This window comes from Typopeltis vanoorti, chromosome 6, assembly GCF_054136105.1.
Source record: "Typopeltis vanoorti isolate ZY-2024b chromosome 6, IOZ_Tvanoo_1.0, whole genome shotgun sequence".
NCBI lineage: Eukaryota > Metazoa > Arthropoda > Arachnida > Uropygi > Thelyphonidae > Typopeltis > Typopeltis vanoorti.
In genome coordinates, this window is record NC_143554.1 from 6,078,904 (window position 1) to 6,090,519 (window position 11,616).

Here is an 11,616-nt window from a genome sequence, read left to right on the forward strand (position 1 = left end):
TTATTGCCTGGATTCAGGGGGGTTGTACATTATATCCTTATATAGTTTCAGCATACCGTTGTGGTAAGATCCAAAATATAATTTCTGAGCATCCTCTGGGGATATATCGGTATGATTTGTGTCTATTTAAAGATTACAGATATTTGATTACGATTTGATAAATCGATTAACGATCTGAAGTAGCGATCAGAGTTTGTTATAATCGAAATACAATCCGTTAACCACCACGCTTTCATGAATAGCACTGTTATACGTGTATCATCCGATACACGTATTATTTGTAATTAAAAATCATACATCAACGTGTGTGTATGTGGAGGGGGAGGACATTTAGAGTGTTTTTTATTATTTTATTTTTCAGCAGCAAATTCTTTAAACAGATTAAGTATACTCTATATTGAAGAAATACACGTGATATTTGTAAATCGAGTACATCCATTCCTTTAAAAGTCCTCGACTATCCTTATCGCAATTTATTTAGCAGTAAAGCCGAATGCTTTGGGGGACTTTGCCATATTCCCATCCACCCAAACCCGGCACTGTATTATAAGTTTTATGACTTTCCGTGTATGGCGTTAATAATATATCATGTGAATGTCTTCTCTCTCTCTCTCTCACCTTCCATGTTTGTGGTTTCTGAAGAAACCACAAATGTCCCGCCTCAGTTTCCATCCTTACAGACAGACTTGAAATAAAAAAAAAGAAAAAAAGGCAGACGGCGGTCATGATGCATCAATTTAACCTCCTCTCCTCATTACCACTCCCTTTTCATCTCTCCTATTACCAAGTGTACTAAAATTTCTGCAGAATTGTTGCTTTTCGTCCCACAATCCAACTTCGATAGACACTCATGTCATGTGGAACGGAATTACTCATTCCTATTGTTGCTTGAAATAAAGAACCATTAAAAAAATCTTCCATCAAAGTAGTCTCGATTGGCAGAGGTGTCCAGGACCACAAGCACTACAGTGCTTGTGGTCCTGGACACCTAATAACGAAATTGCTTCTATCTTTCTTTTAATGTGGCTACCACCCACGAAAGGTTAATACTAAACCTATAGTACATTTGTACCGTGAGTGGGATAAGAATTTTTCTCCACATCTTTGTCAATGTTATCCTCTTTATAAGGCGTTGATACGTCCACATTTGGATTATGTACTCAAGTCTGGTCGCCTAGATTCCTTGGAGATGAGGAATTGGTGGAGAGCTCAGAGGAGAGTTATCCCTACATTGATAGATTGAGAGCTTGTGGATTACAGAGGTTGGTTGATAGGCGGAGAAGAGGAGATATGATAGAAACATTTAAATTACTTAAAGGTTTTTATAAGATGGATGCAGGGGAAATGTTTCAGCTGTGTGATAGTGATGGAAGAACAAGAGGTCATCCCTGGAAATTAAGGAAAAGTGTGGTTAACAAGGGTGTGAGAACTAGATTTTTTGCTTGGAGAGTGGTGAATGAATGGAATGCATTGCCTAACTCAGTTATGAGTGCTTCGTCTGTAAATGAGTTCAAGAAGAGGTATGATAGATATGGTTTTGATAGCTTGGGTCTCCCGCGATGAGTCTTCTGACTCCATGGAGATACCCATATAATAATATTTTTTGTAATTTTTTTTTACCTAATCCGGAAACCCTGCTGTAGAGACCAAACATGGAACTTTTTCAGCCACTTCAGGCTTCCAATAAGCGGGGCAGTGGTCTCATGCCGGGCGATGAAAGTCATCTTCCACCTAAAGACAATTACAAAATATCCATGGCCAAGGCGGGATTCGAACCCGCGACTTGTTGGTCGGAGAGCGGGTACGCTTACCACTCGGCAATAATATCTTACTTCTTGTGTGTCTGTAAATACACAACTCCTAAACACAGTGAGAGTGTGCGCTCGTAGTCATTATGTTTCGAGGAAATTTATAAATTCAGCAAAATTCTATGCTCATGTGGTCGTTATGCTGGGATCAAACGCGAAGAATATATGTAATACATCCGCTTCCGAAAACGTGGAGTGCTCGGATTAGGTGATAACCATGGCGTCAACTTCACAACGTATCCAATGACAGGATTGACACTTTCATCACATCTCCTTTAACTGGGGATTTAAAGGAATCTTGTGAAGACTTTCTGTATACCAGCCAAATTTTGTATGGTTCTCTAACGATTTCTTTCATGTGGGAGATATTTATTAAAATAAAGTAATAAATGCAGGGCCGTCGCCAGATTAGATCACGCCCAGGGGGAAACAATTAAATATCGCCCCTGATGGATTTATAAGACAAAAATATAAGAAAATCTCCAATTGCTATTTTGTTTTTATTACAAGAGAAACATTAATGCAAAACCATTGCATAATAATATTAATTAAATGTCTGCTCTACGGGGATATCGCACAATAAAACTGTTTATTGTATTGTGCGATTTACTGTTTCTAAATTTAAATTATAAGCTATGTCTGTCTATCGATATAGTTGCTAGACCAACCAATCTTTCTTGCGTCATTGCTGTTCGCAAATAATTGTTAATCAGTTTAAGCTTGGAAAAACTTCTTTCCGCACTTGCTTCCGACGGAGAGCCTACCGCAATATGGCTGAACGAGCGCCCTTATTAAGCCTCGCCGTGAGGCAGGCTGCCTCTATGCTACACCCTGTCGACGGTACTGAATAAATGTATTGCTCTTAAAATGTCATACATAATCGCTACAATCATCTCTGAAGTTTGAAAGCAGACACTTATTCTTCATAATGATTGTGGGCAAGAAAGAAATTTAATTATTTCGGTAATACTAGTTGGAGGTACGTCCTTGAAAAAGCACTTGGGGTTCTTTCACACTCGTTGACGCAGAACTACATATGAAAGTATACAAAAAGTTTAACATTACACTGTATATTTGAATCCTGTCAAGAAACGTTTAAACCCAGAGTAACAGATTAGCTAATCAAGATCCTGCTCCATGGACAACGTTGAATCTATATGCTTCTATCCTATACATATTCTATTTTTCTGTTGTCCGAAAAAAGGACTGTGGTCTCCCACCAACAAAATCAGTATCACCAAAGACATACATCCCATAGAAGGATTTTAACCAAAATTAGCGAGCGGAGATGCTGTCAATGGATGGAGTCTCTTCTCTCCAACCAACCAGATAGCAATATAATAATTATCGTTTCCAGACTGCACTGTAAATTACAACAAGCATGTCACTAAGGATGTGGAGAAGCGGTTTTTGCTGTGTTTAATGTCAGAGAGCGATTGCTGCAATTTTGGCTTAAACTCCCTTTCCACGTCATATGTTCCTTATTTGGGGGGGGGGGGGAGAAAAGAAGATCGCTGCCACCCGGAAGAGTGCTGCATTAGCGCCGTCTACATAAACTGTACGGTCAATTCATTAGAAGACAATAACAATCCAAATCCTAATGTCTGGGAATCCTGATCAGATTCCCAGACATAAGTTGTACGCATCAGACTAGGAATCTGATCAGCACTCTCGGCAAACAGGAATACGCTTTTTCATCGCATGTCAGCAGAATTTCGGAAAATATCAAGCCAAACAACGGTTAATTACTTGTTACCACATGACTTTCTGCTTCTGGTACAGGTTGCCTCCAGCCTTGAGAGCCCGAATATGCGGTAACGCTGAAAAGTATTGAGAAGATAATTGCTGAACATCACGTGATCTTTTTCTGCTTGTTTCCACTCGACGCTTAAAAATTTTTCGACTTAGAAATATTACAGTTCAAGATTATGACAGCTTGATTTACTGATTAGTTCTTGGGTAGGGAGAACTAGAATAATAAAAAAAAAAAAAACAGAATTAATAAATGGGGCTTTATATCAGACATAATAAATTCTAATCTAATCTTATAACAGACTGCTTATAAGGATAATCTTAAACTACTCCCTCCACAGCACAGTCGCTTCTTTACATTTATCTGATAATTCACCCCCATCTCTTTCCCCTCCTCCTTGCTACAAATCCCCCCCCCCCACTTCTTTTATTTAACATTCCACAGTTCCCAATGCAGTCAGTTATTCGACTCGGGATCCCCTCCAGGATTTCCATCTTCCAGACAGATTTAAGCAGAATAGTTCAGATAGGCCCTAATCAACATCTTGCTGCTGTGCAATTATACCGACATAATAATAAAATATAGATATAACGGAAGATTTAAGGGGGGGGGAGTATTCCGTTGTTTGCTGACGATGCAAAACGAGGGAGGGCAATATTTGATAAAGGTGATGTAAATATCCTGCAAGATGATTTAAAGAAACTGGTAGTGTTGTAAAGGGCAACGGTTATCAATTTATTGCTGCAAAATGCAAGGTGATGCACCTTGGGATGAAAATATCACACACTTCGTATCACATATTGATGTTATTAATTTACAGGATAGGGTGTTAGTGGATAGAGAATTGAAATTCAGAGAACATATTGCAAGAGTTGGCAAGATAGCTCAGAGGATTACTTGATGATGAAGATCACACTGACAAGTAAAGACAGGGAGGTTATTATCCCTCTTTATAAGGCTACGATTCGGCCACATGTTGATTACTATACACAGATTTGGTCACCTGCGTCGAGTGACCGAGCTGGTGACAGGTCTGTGGAATGTTCCTTATGAGGATAAACTGAAGGTGTGTGAATTGCAGAGATTAGCTGACAGGCGGAGGAGAGGGGATATGACAGAAACTTATGTTACTAAAGGGATTCTATAAGACTGACACAAAGAAATTTTTCAATACATGGGGAGTAGGGAGAAAACAAGGGGTCAACAAGGAAAACCAGAATCTTAGACTTGGAAGTCGTCTAAGATTCTGGTTGGTAAGGGTGTGCAGACTAGGTTCTTACTCGGAAAGTGGTGAATGTGCCAGAGGTGACTGTGAGTGCCTCAATGGTGAATAAGTTTAACAAGGGGTATTGTGTGAATCTCCAGCGATCATTCATGTATCCATGGAGATAACTGTATAATAATAATAATGATGATCGTGTTCTTATCGTTACTTGTCAGTGTCCGTCTCAATGCAGCGCAACTCCCTGTAAGAATTTCACCACCGTTGCTGTCCCTCTTAAACTTCAGCCGTTTTGTTATATATCCCTTCATCTTCTGCATCTCTTGAGAACAGTTCCACTAGAACTACATTCCACTTCCTGGCCAAATATGCCAAATTTTGTAAGTGGCGATGTTAAATTATTATCGCCGGCAATCAGCCAGTAGAACTAACCTATTCAATTCTTTTCTGTTATTTTCATAAAATTTCCTTCTGCAAAAAAAAAAAAAAAAAAAAAAAAAAATCTCCCTTTGAAATCTGTTTCATATAGCCAAGCCGCTAACTTATTGTCTTCATCAATTCAACTTTTCATTTTAATTAACCAATTCCAACATTTCAGTTACTACTGAAACACGAAGTTAGAGCATGGTAGTTCCTTCGCATATTTCCTTAATACAAGTGGCGACAGTGTTAAATTCAAGCTTGCTTAATAGCGCAAATTCATGTTCAGGACTCCCTCTATTGATGACATTCAATATTATTTTCTTTCTCCTAACGCAGATTCATTCATATCCATTACATGGTCTGCTGTGGTTATCTTAGCACGTGGCTTTCTTAGTCACTTCATTTTAAGTAGTATGGTAACAAGAATGTATTTGCTTCTGAATGAAAAATAACCGTTCGCAGGGCCGCATTTACAATTAGGCGCAAGATGGGTGCCTCACTTTTGTAGGGTGGGGAGGGGCTCATTTTAAAACCTTACTCCTCACAAAGAACAATAAAAAAAACAGCGCAGTTATAGTTGCAAAATAAAATACTTATTTTTAAATATTAAATTCATAATATAAAAACTACAGGCCGCTGAAAAATTTGTGAGGCTTCCCGTTTCCATTTGAAATACGCTGTTCTTTCCTTAGAATATAAAACTAACAGGAACTCTGTGTTCCATAAAATTCATGTATGTAAGTTTACCATTTCTTTGCTGGACGTTTATACACGTTCAGCAAACCTGGATAATATTCTGTCCACCTGCTGAAAGAACATGGATAAGAAGTGTAATTTGACCATCATGTCCATTAGAAGGTGCGATAATCCTTCACGCTGAAAAGAACACTTAACTACATTACCTGGCGTATATGTAGTAGCTACGTTCTGTGGCATACAGCAAGGAACGCAGTTGCTTGCCGCTTGCTCGGTAACCGGAATCCAAGTTATATCAGACTAAATACCTATGAGTTATATTCATTTTGCTGCTTGTTTTTATCGTATAATTATAGTTTTTAATGCCAGCGTTCTTCACTTCATATTGTATCACTTTGGAAGATCAATGTCACTATCAATTTTTTTTGTTAATTATTTTAATCGCCAATACATTTTAAAATTCTCCAAGAACTTGATTGAAGATAATTATTTTTGTCAAACAATTATTTTATAAATTCATGAAAATCCGAATCTAAAAATGAATACAGCCTCTATCTGTTCCAAATTAAGTTTCCTATTTTATTCATAATCTTAGTTCGAAGCAGTTATTATTCGTAAATCTTGAATCATATTATGTAATGCATAATTTTTATAACGTAATCTGTAGGTTTTTGCATTTCAACTTTCTTGGTTTTCCCCCTAATCACTCACCACAAATCAAAATAAACGGCAGTTATGAAGTCAACTGCTATGTACATATTTTCGGCTAATTTCGATATTATGCGGCAGTTTGAAGTAGCGACATTTTCCCTACAGTTTATCTTTTGAAACATGTGTAGGTGCATGCGTCAAAATGAAATTTTATTTCCGAAATTTTCATAACAGAATTAATTCGCCTTTAATGGCTAATACCCCCCCCCTCCCTCTCAAAATTATCACCACACACACACACACACACACACACACACAAATACTACTAGATAACATATGGGCACTTTCTTTTTGTTTGAATTCGTTATTTTTACAAAGTAACTGTACTGTTGCAGTTTTAAGCAAAAGACAAAGACGTAGAATCTCTGATAAAATACCATTGGATATAAATTAAAAAAGATTCACAATCGGAAACCCCCGCAGTAATGCAGTTTAACACCATTTGTTGTTCATAAAAAAAAAAAAAAAATCGTTCCTAAAATGGAAATCTGCGACCCATATAATCTTATTTTGCAAGGAAAGGAAGCAAAAAGGAAGCAAGGCAGAATGCATTCTGCATTTTTTTATTAGGTCAAAGGGATTTTGAGTATATTTGCGAACAGATATATTCAACACATCTTAGCCAGTTTTGTTGTAAAAAGTGCCGCATTTGAAGAAATATTAGCGGTAATAATAAAATAGAAAATTCATAATGCTTCAGAATAACTTGATAATTTTGATAATACCAAAACAAGATGAGACACATCTGTAGAAATCTATTATTATTATTATTAGAGTCCTTCTAATTATGAATTCTATAAAGATATACTTAATAAATTTGTATTTTTGTGTTTTTAAATAAATAAACTAGTTTTATTTTGTCACAGATGGTTTTCGCTGGACTTCCTGGACTTTTAGACCATTGTTCTTATCAATAATGTAAAAACTCGATTGTAGCTTAAATATTCCAAAGCACATTACATCGATTTTTTACTTAGGTCAAGTCCCATACGAATGTTGTAAAAAATAACCTTGTTTATCTCTGTATATTTTGTATTAGATATTTTTGTAAATAGCCCTTTGGAAATTAACTGTATATACTTCTTTAATAAGAATATGTTAGAGTGTTAAAAACAAAGGCAATGTTTTTCGCCAGAGCTGTATGTAATAGATCTACATGGCGGCATTAGAAAGGTTGTTTATTAAATTTTGTGTGTATGAGAAAGGCTTACAAGCTCTGCACGTAAACACCTCCGAAGTCAGTCAGAAAGGTTCAAACAACTTTCCGATGGTCGGCAACTTACAATCAAAAGAAGGCATAGAAGAGAACAATCTTAAGATTTCATCTTAAGTTTCATTTGAAACTTAAGATGAAAGAATCATGCCGAATTCTTTGGGGGTTACAAACTTCGTGCGAGGTCTCAGAGAAGGCATAATAAAGGGGACAGAGCTAAGCATATAGGACTTCCCAGATCAAGAAGTCGCTAGAGAGAGAAGGCTTCCCGTTTCCAGACATTGCCAGAGAGGAGCTTCCCGGTTCCAGTCTTAAGAGAAGGTTTCGAGTTGCCGAAAGGAGATGTTCCAATCGCCGGAGAAAAGCTTCCACGCCAGAGAGGAATCCCGGTTGACAGTTGGCGGCAATTCGAGTTAGTGGATGCGGCAGAAAAAGGGGGCAGTCGTCCAGGCATTTTTAGCGAGCCCAAGCAGAGGAGAAAAGGTAAGACAAATTACCCGAAGCACCTTCACTCGGAAGTTTGTTTTTTTTACCTTTTTGCCAGAGCTGTATATGAGTACCGCAGGGCGCAGTTCACAGTCCGCTATTTTCCCGATGAGATATTTCTGAAGATTTCCTGAAGGAAGCTCAAGATCTGAGATGAGAGAATTGCCTTAGAACATCTTGTGCAAGACCTTTGACTGAATGTGCGATACAGAGCTTTTGTAAGTTATATACCTTTGTACAATTCTTCTTATAATGTGTTTTCGTTTTACAATTAAGATTTAGATTAACAGTAACAAGAAGTGTCATTAAGAGAATCTATTGGCATATGAAGTTGAAGTTGATATACAGTTTGTAAAAGTAACTTAATAGAGGGTTAGCTAGCCTCTTTACAAGTATACTAGAAGTTTAATAAGTGGAAATTGTAAACAGAGTAAATAAGTTTTTGAGTTAAAGAAAGTTTTTGTGATCATTTTGAAACACATTCCAGAGACAACAGAGGTTTTTTTGTGCTGCTGCTATTTGTATTAATTAGTTGGGTAAGAGCAGTTTCTATATCACATAAATAGAGCATTTGAATTCCAAGTTTATTATTATTTATAAATTAAATTGATTTTTCAGTTCATTTTTTTGTGCATCAAGATTCTAGTCATTTTAGGGTAAAATGTCGAGTAAAAAAGTTGATGTTAGCGAGCATATCAAGTTATCGTTACTATTTATTGCCTCTACGTTTTAACTAAAGCTGGAATTATTATGCTTATTACTGCAACTTAAAAAAATTAAAACTGGAGTTGAATAAATCTTGTAATAAATAAATGTTGTAATTCCATAAATATGATTTTGGCTATAATTTTTATTACTGTAAATTCAAAATTTTTATTTTTAGTGAGAATATCTGAACTTTACAGTTCATGAAGTTCCAATTTTTACCTTGATTAGCAAGCTTAATTTGATTGCATTTAAATTCTTTTTTTAAAAAAAAAAAAAAAACTTTTATCCTTATACTAAATTATTACCATACCTTTTAATATTTTTTCGGTATTCAGAATTTTTGTAGCAACTATGATGCTTGTCATAATAGTTGCTACTTGTCAACGAAGCTTGTCAAACAAAATCAACGTTCTCAAATCAATAAACACTGCAATTGAAATCTTTCACAGAAAGATTTTAATTGCATCTTTCTTTAAATTAATTATGATTCAATTACATGGAATATTTAAAAGTGTTAATGATATATATATATTTAGAATTACATTAAAAGATTTTAAACTATTTAGAAAATTTAATATTAAATATAAAGTATCGTAGAAGTTGCATAATTATTTATAATCCATCGATATAAGTTAGTCATTTATTTACATAAAATGACTTACAAGGTTGCTAGTTTACTATTACCAAGATTTTTTTTATATTAATATTTATTGTATACATGTGAAATTCGTTTATATTTTTGGGGAGAGACATAATAAATAAATTGTGCACCAAAAGGGTCAAATATCGTAGAACAGTAAAGGAAATTCCAAAAAAACGGTAATTAAACTGATAGTTCATTTACCATTATTTGGCTAGTACTTGTAAAGCAGCATACTGTATACAAGTGTATATACCTAATTATATGGTTAAAGTAGTTGTCGCAGTCGGTAATATATTATTCAGTTAATTATTATTATTATTATTTTACTGTTACTCGTTTATTTTAACAAAACCAAGATACTACTGTTTCTATTTTTGTTTTTTTTTAAGCTTTTAAGGTAATTGTTTATTTTATTTATATGTTTATTTTGGATTTAATAAATATTTATTTCGCTTTTGATAGATTAATACACATAATGATGCCAAGAAAATTTGAATCCGGAGCTAGTAAAAGAAAACGACTTAGAGAAAATGAAAAACAGCTAAATAGTCAAAATGGGGCAATTTTGTCTTTCTTGCGTGCTGAAAATGAAGAATTTCGTAGAACTGAAGTTGTACTTTGCAGTTCTCGGAATGAAAACAAAACATTGGTATCATTATCAGGAGGAGATGAAAGTGAAAATGAAGAACATCAAAATTATGTGGAAAACATAGAAGGAGAGAAAGAAATAAATGAAACAAATCAAGAGAATTCTGAAGAAAATTTTCAATCGGAGTCTGTACTTACCAGCATGCAAGCTATCTCTTATCCTACCAATATAGCAGTGTGGCCACTTACTATTAATGAACAGTTTATTGAACATATTTTAATAAATATGCCCCAGAATGTTGGTAAAATCTAAAATTTAAAAAAAAAAGAATACACAGAACGCAATAGAATATATGTCAGAAACGTAAATATATCACATTTTTATTGTAAAAAGGCGAATGGAACAAAGGAGAAACGAGAGTGGCTAATTTTTTCAGAAACCAGCAAAGCAATTTACTGCTTTGTTTGTAAATTGTTTTCTAAGTCAAATAATAGCTTAATGAATGGTTTTAATGACTGTGGAAATATAACACGAACATTATGTGATCACGAGCATTCTACTGAGCATATACGAGCGATGTGCACATATCGCAAAAGAAAATCAAGTTCTGTAAATAGTCGAATTGATCAAACAAATACAATCTAAAGAAAATTATTGGAGAGAGGTTTTAAAAAGAATAGCAACTACCATTAAGTTACTGAGTAAAATAGGGCAAGCATTTAGAGGAAATACAAATGATATTCTTTCTGATTCTTGCGGAAATTATTTATCGTGTTTACATTATTTAAGTGAATTTGATGATTTTTTAAAACATCACATGAAAATGTACGCCACCTGTGGTTCTGGCAGATCAAATTATCTTTCTTACCATACTTGTGATGAATTCATAGCGTTAATAGCTTAAAAAAACAAGAGAAACATTAATATCAGAAATTAAGGAAGCTGCTTATTTTGCAATAATACTGGATTCAACGCCAGACATTGCCCATAATGACCAACTAGCTATGTTGCCGCAAATTCTGACATTAGAGAAACATTTATCGGGTTCATCAAAATTACACAACATAATTCCTTATATTTAGAAGAGGTAGTATTAAAAAAATTAGAAGAATTATCTTTGGATATAAAAATGTGCAGAGGGCAAAGCTATGATAACGCTGCCAATATGAAAGATATCTATACAGGTTTACAAGCTAGGCTGAAAAAACATAGTCCCTCTGCACATTATATACCGTGCTCTAGTCATTCCTTAAATTTAATTGGCAACTATGCCGCGGAAACTTGTCCGGAAGCAGTGCAATATTTTTGTTTTATTCAAAATGTATATAATTACTTCTCATCTTCAACAAGAAGATGGGTATACT